The 12,258-nt window shown below is 37.4% G+C and overlaps 1 non-coding gene across 1 annotated transcript; it reads left to right on the top strand.

The window, feature by feature from the left end:
* Positions 1-10,504: 10,504 nt before the first annotated feature.
* Positions 10,505-10,608, top strand: LOC130942710 (small nucleolar RNA R71). The gene has a single exon (XR_009071270.1). It is a non-coding gene; the product is annotated as a small nucleolar RNA R71 (small nucleolar RNA).
* Positions 10,609-12,258: the final 1,650 nt, after the last annotated feature.

The raw sequence follows: 12,258 nt of genomic DNA, 5'->3' as shown, positions 1-12,258 counted from the left end.
GGTGTTCACTTCTGCGATTTTTTCCTGATCTTCGCCAGTTGGCTATGTTGGATTGGGAGTAGCTTACCAATATGATGAGATAGTTTCACTTTGTTTTTGGTAATTGACCTCATTGCAAACATCCAAACCTCCACTATTACTGTTATAATTGGCTTTGTTCTAAACTCTTTGACTCTTAAGTTAAATACCTCACAAGAATTATTACAGATGTTGCCTATTTTTGGTCCATAGCTAAAAAATGCTCTTGTCCATGGCTCTTTCAGCCACTTGTCCAAGTATGCCCATGCCTCTTCATTTCTCTTCTTTAGCCTATCCATCTTCTGTTGAAACTCGTGCTGAGTAGTTTTCCTAGCACAATCCCACAACATGCCTCTTAGGTCCTGCCCCTTCCACTACTTATTGAAATTCCACCATAGATGCCATACACAAAACCTGTGGTAGACCTAAGGCATCAATTCGTTCATTGCTGGTATCAATCCCTAAAACAAACAATATGCGAAAATTCAGTATCGTGCCTCAAGTTGGCCCCTAAAATACAATTAATGAACTCAAACTGACCCCTTAAATTATTTAAATATTTCAAAATTGAACCCCATATCAGAAATGTATATTATATAAAACATTCAATTTATGTACCTTTTGCATGTTGGACATGAAGCACCATCCATTTTGAGTATAGACACCAAGGTCTTCAAGGAGCGATTCGAGAAACCACATCTAATTGTCCTTATTCTTGATATCTACAATCGCCTAAGCAATCAAATATATGCGATTGTTAGTATCCTACCCCACAGCTGAAAGTATTTGCCCCCCGAAATGAGTTTTTAAGAAATCTCCATCTGGCCCAATCAATGGTCGCAGCCAGCCTTGAACCCCTTTTTGTAGCCATCCAGAAAAATATACATTCTTTTAAAGATTGGTTTACCTTCAACATGTGGAGTCACTCAAATCTTGATTGTCGACTGATGAGCGGATAATTTATACGCTTTTTGCAATTGTTTTCATATAGTTTTTAGTATGTTTCTTTAAGTTTTACTAAGTTTTCATAGGTTTTAGTGCAAAATTCACATTTTTAGATTCTACTTTGAGTTTGTATTTTTTATGCAATTTCAGGTATTTTCTGGCTGAAATTGAGGAGCTGGAGCAAAAGTCTGATTCAGGGACAGAGAAAGCACTGCAGATACTGTTCGGATCTGACCTCCTTGCATTCAAAAGAGCTTTTCTGGAGCTACAGAAATCCAAATGGAGCGTTCTCAACGGCTAGGGAAAGCTAACATCCAGAGATTTCTAGAAATGTATAATAGTTCATATTTTGCTTCAGAATCAAAGGCCCAAAACTGGCGTTCAAAGCCAGCTTCCTACCCTATTCTGGCATCTAGCGTCTAAAGGGAAAGAGACCAGCATCCAACGCCCATAAAGGACCCCCTAGCCAGCGTTCAACACTCTAGATGACTCCTAGCACGTGGATATCAATCAAGCTCAGCCCAAACACTCACTAAGTGGGCCACGGAAGTGGATTTTAGCACTAAAAGACTGTTTTACCCTTCTTATGTAATATTTAGTCATTAGCCTAGTTTTATTTGAAAACTTTTACAATCTTCAGAAATTTTGACACTTTACACATTTATCATTGTATTTTCTATCAGTATGAGTTTCTAAACCACCTAGGTTGAGGGGAAGAGCTCTGTTGAGTTTTATGGATTAATAAAGTACTACTGTTCTATCTTAATACATGTTTGATTCTCTATTCTAAGATGTATATCCATTCTTCATCATTATGAATGCATTGAACCAGCACAAGGTTATCTCATTCTACAGGAGTTCAGAGTGAGTCTTTCATCAGACAATGATGAACCACTAGCTTGATCATACATCTCTTAGACAGTTAATCCATGACTTCGTTGGGGACTTCTCGAGACACCAGTCCAGCCGAGGTACATGGAGATTAGAGTCTTTATGGTAGAGGCTAGAACAAAAGGCGCAACATCCTCTGATCCGAAAGATTCGACCTTGTCTGTGGCATTTTGAGTAGGATCCCAAAAGAGAATAAACTGTAGGAACTTCACCCTCTGTCAGACTGGATCCGCACTAACCCTGTGGTTCAGATCTGGAGGAGCATTGGCGATCTTGTAATAAAGGCGTTGATCGCATACAGCCTGCCATAGAAGAAATCATTCACAGTTGGAATAGACAGTAAGACCGGATTAATCCAGAAGAACAAAGTATCTCCAAGCCTTAATGGTGGACGAAATTGTGATCACATCAATGTAGTACTCTTTGTTATTGTATGGAATCATTATTATGGCTCTTGGCTATGTTTGGACACAACTCCGTTCAACTTAACCAGCAAATGTACTGGGTCATCCAAGTAATACCTTACGTGAGTAAGGGTCAATCCCACAGAGATTGTTGGTATGAAGCAAGCTATGGTCACCTTGTAAATCTCAGTTAGGCAGATTAAATGGTTATGGGTTTCGAAAATTAATAATAAATAGAAAATAAAAAGGGATAGAAATACTTATGTAAATCAATAGTGGGAATTTCAGATAGGCGTGTGGAGATGCTAGAATCCTTTCGAATCTCTACTTTCTTACTACTTTCATCCAATCCTTCTTACTCCTTTCCATGGCAAGCTGTATGTAGGGCATCACCATCATCAATGGCTACTTTTAATCCTCTCGGGAAAATGGTCCTATGCGCTGTCACTGCACGGCTAATCGTCTGGAGGCGTCACCCTTGTTGATGGCTACATCCCATCCTCTCAGTGAAAATCGTCCAAATAGTTAGTTGATTTTGAAAAGATAAGAAACAAACAAAAGGTCAAATAGTTAGTTGAAAAAGATATTAAAATCAAATTTGAAAAAGATAAGAAGATAAGAAGTTAGATAAGATATTTTAAAATCAAATTTTGAAAAAGATAAAATTTTTTGAAAAAGATATGATAAAAGATAAAATAAAAAAGATAAGATAAAAGATAAAAAGATATGTTTGAAAAAGATTTAATTTTTAAAATTACTTAACTAACAAGAAACTAAAAGATATGATTTTAGAACTTAAAGATTGAACCTTTCTTAACAAGAAAGTAACAAACTTCAAATTTTTGAATCAATCATATTACTTGTTAGTGTAATTTCGAAAATTAGATATAAAGATAAGAAAAAGATTTTGAAAAATAATTTTTAAAATTTTCGAAAATAAGAAAAAAAATGGAAAAGATATGATTTTTGAAAAAGATTTTGAAAAGATAAGATTTTTAAAATTGAAATTTTGACTTGACTTTGTAAGAAACAACTAATTTTGAAAATTTTTGACTAAGCCAACCCAACATTTTGAAAATTTAGAGAGAAATAAGGAAAATATATGTTTTTGATTTTTGAATTTTTTAATTATGAGAGAGAAAAACACAAACATGACCCAAAACATGAAAATTTTGGATCAAACACTTAATGCATGCAAGAACACTATGAATGTCAAGATGAACACCAAGAACACTTTGAAGATCATGATGAACATCAAGAACATAATTTTGAAAAATTTTTGATGCAAAGAAAACATGCAAGACACCAAACTTAGAAATCTTTAATGCATGGACTCTAACAAACAAAAAATGCATATGAAAAACAACAAACAACACAAAACAAGAAAACATCAAGATCAAACAAGAGGACTTATCAAGAACAACTTGAAGATCATGAAGAACACTATGAATGCATGGAATTTTCGAAAAATGCAAGAAAAATTTTTAAAGCATGCAATTGACACCAAACTTAAAACATGATACAAGACTCAAACAAGAAACACAAAATATTTTTTATTTTTATGATTTTATGATTTTTTTGGATTTTTATTAATTTTTTTTTCGAAAATAAAGTTAGAAAAAATGAAGAAGAAAAGAAAAATTTTGAAAAAGATTTTTGAAAAGAAAATTACCTAATCTGAGCAACAAGATGAACCGTCAGTTGTCCATACTCGAACAATCTCCGGCAACGGCGCCAAAAACTTGGTGGACGAAATTGTGATCACATCAATGTAGTACTCTTTGTTATTGTATGCAATCATTATTATGGCTCTTGGCTATGTATGGACACAACTCCGTTCAACTTAACCAGCAAGGGTATTGGGTTATCCAAGTAATACCTTACGTGAGTAAGGGTCGATCCCACAGAGATTGTTGGTATGAAGCAAGCTATGGTCACCTTGTAAATCTCAGTTAGGCAGATTAAATGGTTATAGGTTTCGAAAATTAATAATAAATAGAAAATAAAAAGGGATAAAAATACTTATGTAAATCAATAGTGGGAATTTTAGATAGGCGTGTGGAGATGCTTGAATCCTTTCGAATCTCTACTTTCTTACTACTTTCATCCAATCCTTCTTACTCCTTTCCATGGCAAGCTATATGTAGGGCATCACCATCATCAATGGCTACTTTTAATCCTTTCGGGAAAATGGTCCTATGCGCTGTCACTGCACGGCTAATCGTCTGGAGGCATCACCCTTGTTGATGGCTACATCCCATCCTCTCAGTGAAAATGGTCCAAATGCTCTGCCACAGCACGGCTAATCATCTGTCGGTTCTCAATCAGGTTGGAGTAGAATCCCTTGATTCTTTTGCGTTTGTCATCACGCCCAGCCTTCAAGAGTTTGAAGCTCGTCACAGTCATTCAATACCGGAATCCTACTTGGAATACCACAGACAAGGTTAGACTTTCCGTATTCCCGGGATCCTACTCGGAATACCACAGACAAGGTTAGATTTTCCGGATCCCCATGAATGCCGCCATCTATCTAGCTTATACCACGAAGATTCTGTTGGGGAATCTAAGAGATATGCGCCCGGCCTAGTGTAGAACGGAAGTGGTTGTTAATCACGCGCGTTCATAGGTGAGAATGATGATGAGTGTCACGGATCATCACATTCATCAAAGTGTTGTGCAACGTATATCTTGGAATAAGAATAAAAGAGAATTGAATAGAAAGTAATAATAATTGTATTGAAACTTGAGGTACAGCAGAGCTCCACACCCTTAATCTATGGTGTGCAGAAACTCCACCGTTGAAAATACATAAGTGAAAGGTTCAGGCATGGCCGAATGGCCAGCCCCCACGAAGGTGATCAAAAGACCGAATGGTCAAGAGATAAAACCGCTAATACAATAGTAACTTATCCTATTTATACTAGACTAGCTACTAGGGTTTACATGAGTAAGTAATTGATGCATAAATCCACTTCCGGGGCCCGCTTGGTGTATGCTTGGGCTGAGCTTGATCTATCCACGAGCTGAGGCTTTTCTTGGAGTTGAACGCCAAGTTATAACGTGTTTTGGGCGTTCAACTCCGGATCATGACGTGTTTCTGGCGTTTAACTCCAGACAGCAGCATGTACTTGGCGTTCAACGCCAAGTTACGTCGTCAATTTCCGAATAAAGTATGAACTATTATATATTGCTGGAAAGCTCTGGATGTCTACTTTCCAACGCCGTTGAGAGCGCGCCATGTGAAGTTCTGTAGCTCCAGAAAATCCATTTTGAGTGCAGGGAGGTCAGATTCCAACAGCATCAGTAGTCCTTTTGTCAGCCTTTTTCAGAGTTTTGCTCAGGTCCCTCAATTTCAGCCAGAAATTACCTGAAATTACAGAAAAACACACAAACTCATAGTAAAGTCCAGAAATGTGAATTTAACATAAAAACTAATGAAAACATCCCTAAAAGTAGCTTGAACTTACTAAAAACTAACTAAAAATAATGCCAAAAAGCGTATAAATTATCCACTCATCACAACACCAAACTTAAATTGTTGCTTGTCCCCAAGCAATTGAAAATGAAATATGATAAAAAGAAGAGAATATACTATAAATTCCAAAATATCAATGAATATTAATTCTAATTAGATGAGCGGGACTTTTAGCTTTTTGCTTCTGAACAGTTTTGGCATCTCACTTTTTCCTTTGAAGTTTTAGAATGATTGGCTTCTCTAGGAACTTAGAATTTTGGATAGTGTTATTGACTTTCCTAGTTAAGCATGTTGATTATTGAACACAGCTACTTATGAGTCTTGGCCGTGGCCCTAAGCACTTTGTTTTCCAGTATTACCACCGGATACATAAATGCCACAGACACATGACTGGGTGAACCTTTCAGATTGTGACTCAGCTTTGCTAGAGTCCCCAGTTAGAGGTGTCCAGAGCTCTTAAGCACACTCCTTTGCTTTGGATCCTTTTTACCCTTGCCTTTTGGTTTTAAGGGCTATTGGCTTTTTCTGCTTGCTTTTTCTTTTTCTTTTTTTTTTCGCAAGCTTCTTCTTTTTCACTGCTTTTTCTTGCTTCAAGAATCAATTTGATGATTTTTTAGATCATCAATAACATTTCTCTTTGTTCATCATTCTTTCAAGAGCCAATAATTTTAACATTCATAAACAGCAAGATCAAAAATATGCTCTGTTCAAGCATTCATTCAGAAAACAAAAAGTATTGTCACCACATCAATATAATTAAACTAAATTCAAGGATAAATTCGAAATTCATGTACTTCTTGTTCTTTTGAATTAAAACATTTTTCATTTAAGAGAGATAAAGAATTAATGGATTTTATTCATAGCTTTAAGACATGGTTACTACATACTAATGATCATGAAGTAGAGACACAAAATATAGATAAACATAACATAGAAACCGAAAAACAAAAAGAAATAAGAATAAGGAATGAGTCCACCTTAGTGGCGTCTTCTTCTTGAAGGACCAATGATGTTCTTAAGCTCTTCTATGTCCCTTCCTTGCCTTTGTTGCTCCTCCCTAATTGCTCTTTGGTCTTCTCTTATTTCATGGAGAATGATGGAGTGCTCATGATGTTCCACCCTTAATTGTTCCACATTGTGGCTCAAATCTTCTAAGAAAGTGTTGAGTTGTTCCCAATAGTTGTTGGGAGGAAAGTGTATCCCTTGAGGCATCTCAGGGATTTCTTGATGACGAGCTTCCTCATGCATCTCTTGAGAACCGTGGAGGGTCTCTCTTGCTTGCTCCATCCTCTTCTTGGTGATGGGCTTATCCTCTTCAATGGAGATGTCTCCTTCTATGATAACTCCAGCTGAGTAACATAGATGGTAAATAAGGTGAGGAAAAGCTAGCCTTGCCATGGTGGAGGGCTTTTCGGCTATTTTGTAGAATTCATTGGAGATGACTTCATGAACTTCAACTTCCTCTCCAATCATGATGCTATGAATCATGATGGCCCAATCCACAGTAACTTCAGATTGGTTGCTAGTGGGAATGATGGAGCGTTGAATGAACTCCAACCATCCTCTAGCCACAGGCTTGAGGTCCAGTCTTCTTAGTTGGACTGGCTTGCCTTTGGAGTCTCTCTTCCATTGAGCTCCTTCCACACATATGTCCATAAGAACTTGGTCCAATCTTTGATTAAAGTTGACCCTTCTAGTGTAGGGGCGTACATCTTCTTGCATCATGGGCAAGTGGAACGCCAATCTCACATTCTCCGGGCTAAAATCTAAGTATTTCCCCCGAACCATTGTGAGATAATTCTTTGGACTCGGGTTCATACTTTGATCATGGTTCCTAGTGATCCATGCATTGGCATAGAACTCTTGAACCATTAAGATTCTGACTTGTTGCATGGGGTTGGTTAGGACTTTCCAACCTCTTCTTCGGATTTCATGTCGGATCTCCGGATACTCATTTTTCTTGAGCTTGAAAGGGACCTCAGGGATCACCTTCTTCTTTGCCACAACATCATAGAAGTGGTCTTGATGGCTCTTGGAGATGAATCTTTCCATCTCCCATGACTCGGAGGTGGAAGCTTTTGTCTTCCCTTTTCCTTTTCTAGAGGATTCTCCGGCCTTAGGTGCCATTGATGGTAATGGAAAAACAAAAAGCTTATGCTTTTACCACACCAAACTTAAAATATTGCTCGCCCTCGAGCAAGAGAAGAAAGAAGAGAAGAAGAAGAAGAAGAAAATGGAGGAGAGTGAGGGGAGAAAGATTCGGCCAAGGTATAGTAGAGGGGGTAGTGTTGTGTGAAAATGAAGTAGAATGGAAGGGTATATATAGGGAGAGGGGAGAGGGTATGTTCGGCCATTTAGGGTGGGATTGGATGGGAAAATGTTTTTGAATTTTGAAGGTAGGTGGGGTTTATGGGGAAGAGTGGATGGATGCGAGTGGTGAATAGGTGAGTGGGAAGAGAGATTGAGGTGATTGGTGAAGGGTTTTTGGGAAGTGTGACATGGGGAAGAGTAAAATATGATTAGGAGGTAAGGTGGGAATATAGTAGGTGGGGATCCTGTGGGGTCCACAGATCCTGTGGTGTCAAGGAATTCCATCCTTGCACCAAATAGGCATGTAAAATGCCTTTGCACACCATTCTGGCGTTTAAACGCCGAGTGGTGCACATTCTGGGCGTTCAACGCCCATATGTAACATTTTCTGGCGTTGAACGCCAGTTTCATGCTTGTTACTGGCGTTCAGCGCCAGCTTTTCCTCTAGGCACATTCCTGGCGTTCAAACGCCAGGATATTGCTTGTTTCTGGCATTCAACGCCAGATTCATGCTCTGTTCTGGCGTTGAATGCCAGCCAGATGCTCCTTACTGGCGTTGAACGCCAGTCTGTGCTTCCTCCAGGGTGTGATTTTTCTTCTGCCGTTTTTGATTCTGTTTTTAATTTTTATATTTTTTTCGTGACTCCACATGATCATGTACCTAATAAAACACGAAATAACAATAAAATAAAAATTAGATAAAATTGGGTTGCCTCCCAACAAGCGCTTCTTTAATGTCAATAGCTTGACAGTGGCTCTCATGTAGCCACAAAGGTGATTAGGTCAATGTTGTATAGTCCCAACACCAAACTTAGAGTTTGGATATGGGGTCTTAACACCAAACTTAGAGTTTGGTTGTGGCCTCCCAACACCAAACTTAGAGTTTGACTGTGGGGGCTCTTCTTGACTCTGAACTGAGAGAAGCTCTTCATGCTTACTCTCTTTTGTCACAGAGGGATGGCCATGTGCCTTAAACACAAGGTAGTCCCCATTCAATTGAAGGACTAATTCACCTCTGTTGACATCTATCACAGCTCCTGCTGTGGCTAGGAAAGGTCTTCCAAGGATAATGCATTCATCCTTTTCCTTCCTAGTGTCTAAGATTATGAAATCAGCAGGGATGTAAAGGCCTTCAACCTTTACTAACACGTCCTCCACTATTCCATAAGCTTGTCTCAATGACTTGTCTGCCAATTGTAATGAGAACAAGGCAGGTTGTACCTCAATGATCCCCAGCTTCTCCATTACAGAGAGTGGCATAAGATTTATCCCTGACCCCAGATCACACAGAGCTTTTGCAAAGGTCATGGTGCCTATGGTACAAGGTATCAAAAACTTGCCAGGATCTTGTTTCTTTTGAGGTAGAGTTTGCTGAATCCAGGTATCTAGTTCATTAATGAGCAAGGGAGGTTCACTTTCCCAAGTCTCATTACCAAACAACTTGGCATTCAGCTTCATGATAGCTCCTAAATATTGAGCAACTTGCTCTCCAGTCACATCTTCATCCTCTTCAGAGGAAGAATAGTCTTCAGAGCTCATGAATGGTAGAAGGAGATTTAATGGAATCTCTATAGTCTCTATATGAGCCTCAGATTCCTGTGGATCCTTAATAGGAAACTCCTTCTTGCTTGAGGGACGTCCCAGGAGGTCTTTCTCACTAGGATATTCATCCTCCTCCTCCCTTGTGCATTCGGCCATATTGATTATATCAATGGCCTTGCACTCTCCTTTTGGATTCTCTTTTGTATTGCTTGGGAGAATACTGGGAGGAGTTTCAATGACTTTCTTACTCAGCTGGCCCACTTGTGCCTCCAGATTTCTGATGGAGGATCTTGTTTCACTCATGAAACTGAAAGTGGCCTTTGACAGATCAGAGACTAGATTGGCTAAATTAGAGGTGTTTTGTTCAAAATTCTCTGTCTGTTGCTGAGAAGATGATGGAAAAGGCTTGCCATTGCTCAGCCTATTGCGTCCACCATTGTTAAAGCCTTGTTGAGGCTTTTGTTGATCCTTCCATGAGAAATTTGGATGATTTCTCCATGATGAGTTATAGGTGTTTCCATAAGGTTCACCCATGTAATTAACCTCTGCCATGGCAGGGTTCTCAGGATCATAAGCTTCTTCAGAAGTTACCTCTTTAGTACTGTTGGATGCATGTTGCCATCCATTCAGATTTTGAGAGATCATGTTGACCTGTTGAGTCAACACTTTGTTCTGAGCCAATATGGCATTCAGAGCATCAATTTCAAGAACTCCTTTCTTCTGAGGTATCCCATTATTCACGGAATTCCTCTCAGAAGTGTACATAAATTGGTTGTTTGCAACCATATCAATGAGTTCTTGAGCCTCTTCAGGCGTTTTCTTTAGGTGAATAGATCCACCTGCAGAATGGTCCAATGACATTTTCGAAAATTCAGAGAGACCATAATAGAATATATCTAATATGGTCCATTCTGAAAACATGTCAGATGGACATCTTTTGGTCAGCCGCTTGTATCTTTCCCAAGCTTCATAGAGGGATTCACCATCTTTTTGTTTGAAGGTTTGAACATCCACTCTCAGCTTGCTCAGCTTTTGAGGAGGAAAGAATTTATCCATGAAGGCTGTGACCAGCTTATCCCAGGAGTCCAGGCTATCCTTGGGTTGTGAATCCAACCATATTCTAGCTCTATCTCTTACAGCAAAAGGGAAAAGCATGAGTCTGTAGACTTTAGGATCAACTCCATTCGTCTTTACAGTCTCACAGATCTGCAAGAACTCAGTTAAAAACTGATAAGGATCTTCAGATGGAAGTCCATAAAACTTGCAGTTTTGTTGCATTAAGGCAACTAGCTGAGGTTTCAGCTCAAAGTTGTTGGCTAAAATGGCAGGAATGGAGATGCTTCTTCCATCAAATTTGGACGTTGGCTTTGTGAAGTCACCAAGCATTCTCTTTGCATTATTATTATTTTCGGCTGCCATCTCCTTCTCTTGTTTGAAAATTTCTGAAAGGTTGTTTCTGGACTGTTGTAATTTAGTTTCTCTTAGTTTCCTTTTTAGAGTCCCTTCAGGTTCAGGATCAATTTCAACAAGAGTGCCTTTTTCCCTGTTCCTGCTCATATGAAAGAGAAGAAAACAAGAAAAGAAGAGGAACCCTCTATGTCACAGTATAGAGATTCCTTTGTGTTAGTAGATGATGAAAAGAGGGGAAGAATGTAGAAGAGTGGGTTCGGATATTTGGATGGAGAGAGGTGAAGAGAAGTGTTAGTAATTAAATAATTAAATAGAATAAGAAAAGAGAGGGAGAATTTCGAAAATAATTTTAAAAAGGGGTTAGTAATTTTCGAAAATTAGAGATAAGATGTAATTGAAATTAAAATTTAAAACAATTAAAAAGAATTTTTGAAAAGGAGATGAGATATTTTCGAAAATTAAAGAGGGAAAAGTAGTTAGTTGATTTTGAAAAGATAAGAAACAAACAAAAGGTCAAATAGTTAGTTGAAAAAGATATTAAAATCAAATTTGAAAAAGATAAGAAGATAAGAAGTTAGATAAGATATTTTTAAAATCAAATTTTGAAAAAGATAAATTTTTTTGAAAAAGATATGATAAAAGATAAAATAAAAAAGATAAGATAAAAAATAAAAAGATATGTTTGAAAAAGATTTAATTTTTAAAATTACTTAACTAACAAGAAACTAAAAGATATGATTTTAGAACTTAAAGATTGAACCTTTCTTAACAAGAAAGTAACAAACTTCAAATTTTTGAATCAATCATATTACTTGTTAGTGTAATTTCGAAAATTAGATATAAAGATAAGAAAAAGATTTTGAAAAATAATTTTTAAAATTTTCGAAAATAAGAAAAAAATGGAAAAGATATGATTTTTGAAAAAGATTTTGAAAAGATAAGATTTTTAAAATTGAAATTTTGACTTGACTTTGTAAGAAACAACTAATTTTGAAAATTTTTGACTAAGCCAACCCAAAATTTCGAAAATTTAGAGAGAAATAAGGAAAATATATGTTTTTGATTTTTGAATTTTTTAATTATGAGAGAGAAAAACACAAACATGACCCAAAACATGAAAATTTTGGATCAAACACTTAATGCATGCAAGAACACTATGAATGTCAAGATGAACACCAAGAACACTTTGAAGATCATGATGAACATCAAGAACATAATTTTGAAAAATTTTTGATGCAAAGAAAACATGCAAGACACCAAACT

This window comes from Arachis stenosperma, chromosome 7 (assembly GCF_014773155.1).
Source record: "Arachis stenosperma cultivar V10309 chromosome 7, arast.V10309.gnm1.PFL2, whole genome shotgun sequence".
NCBI classification, from domain to species: Eukaryota; Viridiplantae; Streptophyta; class Magnoliopsida; order Fabales; family Fabaceae; genus Arachis; species Arachis stenosperma.
The sequence above is the reverse complement of the archived record's forward strand: the minus strand, read 5'-3'. Positions and strand labels throughout refer to the sequence as shown.